The following is a 3675-nucleotide window of genomic DNA, read 5'->3' on the forward strand; positions in this document are numbered from 1 at the left end:
TTAAAAGAGTCCAATACCCACTTAAACCTATGGGCAAAAGGCAGGGTAAATCCTGGACAGGTGCAAGTCTATCACATGGTAACACAGCGACCATGCGATGGACTCGCACACACTCACACCACGGCACAACTTAGAGATGCAAATTTACTTAACAGTCATGTTTTTGGATTGTGGGAGGAAGCCTGGGTACCCATTGTGTGACATTTGTGAATTCAAAACTCACACAATTCATCATGCTTTGAAAGGCAAATCTTGAGCTTCCACTTTTGAGCTCTGTTTGAGTCGTATCCATCTTTAAATAAAATATGTTTTGGGTTATTTTTACACCGGATCTGGGCTCTTCTTTCTTTGCTTTCATGTTTTGCTTGGTGTTAAAGTGGCTTAGCTGTAGTAGGCTACTTGCATGTTTAAAACCTCGACACATGCAGTGTATGGTACCTCTGGTATTATTGTAAATATAGGCCTACACAAACAGTTGTATTACTAAAGAAACTGAGCAAAAAACAAAGTGTAACAAACAAAAATAACAAATAATATCCCAGCAATAGATGGTAAACTTTTTAGAAAAAAAAAAACAAAACAAAAAAAAACAACTTTGTATGAAACCAGAGTGAATTACTGGCATATACACACAAAAAAAGTAAAATAACGTAATTATGCACCTTTAAATTGTGACTAAAACGAGAATCAAATATTTATCTGCATGCCTAATGTCAAACTAACTCTGTACAAAGGTTTCCATTGATGGCTGAGATAATTGGCTGGTCCGGAAGCATCTCCCCAAACATGAAGGTTTCGGCCAATCATGTAGCTCCGGTCCCACAAGTTATTAACCTGAATGATCACCACTAATTCACTACGGAACTCTCTGTTAAGATGAGAGGAAGTGTGAATATAAAGGTCATAAATCTGGCATTTAACTTGAGTGGCGGACAGTGAGTCTGCACAAAGCAGTCTTCCTGTCTGACCTGAACAGCAGCTGCTGTGCGTCTTAGATGTTGAGGGAGTTGCTCATGAAGGAGGGCGGAGAGGAGAGGAGGTGGGGGTAGAGGATTTCAGCACCGGAGCTGTCCACGGCTTCCTTGGACGAAACTGTTCTTTCTGCTTCCGAGCGTCTCTGCTTTCTCTGCGCGACTCAGGATAACAAACCGCTGCCCTCCTTCATTTCCCCCTGCAGGGCGTTCAGCGGCCGACAGAGAGGCGCAGATACTTCATCCGATTCAAGTCTTGTCATGCTGCACGGCCGGGATTGAGACGGGGAAGGATAAAGTGTCCAATAAGTCGCGGTGAAGATCAAAATATCCCGTTTACGGTGAGTTACCAGACAAACCCAGACTCGGTAGAGATTTTGTGTTATTTCTGTTTTTTTACATAGAACAAAACGACATCTGCCATGGGTAAAATGTTTGCTACGCTCAGTTTATGGCGCCTACAATTGGAAAGGTGGGTTTGCAGGAAAACCTCATTAAATATGCGTGCAGGCAAAAAATATTTAGGTCAGCATCATCTTGGGTGTGGATGGATGCGATTGCAATAAAACTATCCCCATTGCAGCTTATTTTCTTTTTAGGGGTACAGCTAAGATACACAATTAAAAAGGAAGAATGTAATGGACATTAACAATATTAAATGAAACATCTAAGGCTTTCCAACAAATAGATGTCATAAATGTAAGTTTAATCCATGAAGAAATTCTGCATCTACAGATATCCCCCTTTGCAATGCAGATGCTAAGACTGATTTTCCCACTTTTCCCATGACTGTTGCACGGGAGAGTACTGCTTCCCATTAAGCTCTCCATCACTCGAGTCTGCTGGCCCCTCAAAGGTCCACAAACAACTAGAATGCGTTGTTAACCTTGGAGCGAGTCCTGCTTCTCAGGCTGTGACAGATCCCTGCAGCCTGAGCTGCCTCACTGCTCTGTGCCTTTTGTAAAAACTCTCTTAGAGCCTTTGGCTGGCACAGACTCTTTGCCTAGCAGAGCCTGAATGCCAACATGGTGTCTCCTGCCTAAAGACGTATTGAGATTTAAATTCTTTCTCCATTCATGCATTTCTCTCACTCCCTCTCTCCCTTTGCTCTGTTTAGGAGCTGAGTTTAAAGCCCACATATACATTTAATGAGTCATGAGCATTTCTTTAACGTGGAAGGGTTGTTTAAGATGCTGTAAGATGCATAAAAGGAAGAGTTGGTGAGGTTCTCAAGCAAATTGGTATCTCTCCCCCTGATGCAATTAGGAATCAGCTTATCATATTCCGACCCCCACCACCAGAAAACCTCTACAAATGTCTTTTGATGATAATGTTGGCTACTTCTTTGTATATTAGCATACTTTTACAATAGTTTGATAAAGAATTTTTTTTTCTCACAAACACCTATGTACCTCATGTGAAATAGAAACAGAAAAAAATATATATTTGGTGAAAGCCCATTTTTCACTGATACAAATCTGAAAAGTGTGGCAGGGATTTGTACTGATGCATTTCTATGTTACAGTAGACTAAGCCAAAGTCTAATTGAAAAATAACAATCAATATTTCACAGGGATGTTGCAGATTCTCTTTCATCCAAACGGACTCATTTAACATACTTTGCAAAGATCAAGAGCAAATATTTACATCTTTAGATGTGCAAGACTGGTACAAAATATTAGCTCTAACTTTAGTGCAATGCTTCTGCATATTCTTGACTAAAGGTGGGTGGGAGAACAAATGCACACCAGCAATGAGACAAAATAGGAAAAAGAAGAAGGGATATAAATACTTGAGAATGGCTCTGTATTTGTGTTGGATGAGAGTAGCTGGCTCAGATCTGGGTGAACTCGTTAGTGTAATTAATTCCAGTTCTCTGCTTGCCTGGTTTCCGGGTGAAATCCTCTGCTAAAGGCGGACTCATTCCCACGAAGAAGCATGCACTGTGGTCTGTTCATTTAAAAAACCTTCCCTCCTTACCCAGAACAAAGAAAGAAAAGAAGGACTGGTTGGGATTCAAATCAACGCATGCCAGTGACAAACCAGCGTTAGGAAAGGAATGAACAGTCAGAGAAATGCATATAGCTCCCTCCCCCACAGTATAAGAGAATGCCAGGTACATCATTCCCATACTGTAATATTCATGAAAATGGAACCAGCAAGTCAGATCATATCAGCTAAAAGTAGTTTAAATATGAAGTTGCTTTTTCTGGAGTTTAACTTCAAGACAGACAATTGTGCTTATATTTAGCATGCCACAGTATAAAAAAAAAAAGAAAGAAACACAGAAGCCAAATGGAACAGGATAAAAGTTATTCTCATTTTTGATATATTCACACTGCAGTTGAAATGTGTGAACACTAAAACAACTGTTATTATACAACTGTGATTAAAACTGACAAAATGTGCCTTAAAAGCAATATTTTTACTCTGTTTCTGCAGAGATTATGATTTTAAAGATGCAGTTATTTTTAAATTAGATTTTCTTGATTCAATCTTTAGGTTGAAGTTTTTTTTAAATAAAAAGATATGTATTAATTTTTAGATTTGTTTGATTTATAATACACTCAATTGTGACCTATATGTTAAACATTTTTAAGAAACGTCATATACGAAAATCAGAGATGGCAAAAGTACTCACTTTCCGTACTTGAGTAAAAGTACAGATACTTGTGTTAAAAAATACTCTGGTAAAAGTGGAAGT

The 3675-nt window shown here is 39.0% G+C and overlaps 1 protein-coding gene across 2 annotated transcripts in view; it reads left to right on the top strand.

Moving 5' to 3' along the window:
- Positions 1 to 879: 879 nt before the first annotated feature.
- Positions 880 to 3675, top strand: part of phf24 (PHD finger protein 24) — a 45854-nt gene continuing 43058 nt past the window's right edge. Inside the window, exon 1 of one of the 2 annotated variants that reach the window (XM_015384790.1) lies at positions 880 to 1312. The gene's annotated coding sequence lies outside the window, so the exon portion shown is untranslated. The remainder of the gene's footprint in view (positions 1313 to 3675) is intronic. The other variant, XM_015384789.1, reaches the window with a different exon arrangement.

This window comes from Cyprinodon variegatus, unplaced genomic scaffold, assembly GCF_000732505.1.
Source record: "Cyprinodon variegatus isolate N-32 unplaced genomic scaffold, C_variegatus-1.0 Scaffold323, whole genome shotgun sequence".
NCBI classification, from domain to species: Eukaryota; Metazoa; Chordata; class Actinopteri; order Cyprinodontiformes; family Cyprinodontidae; genus Cyprinodon; species Cyprinodon variegatus.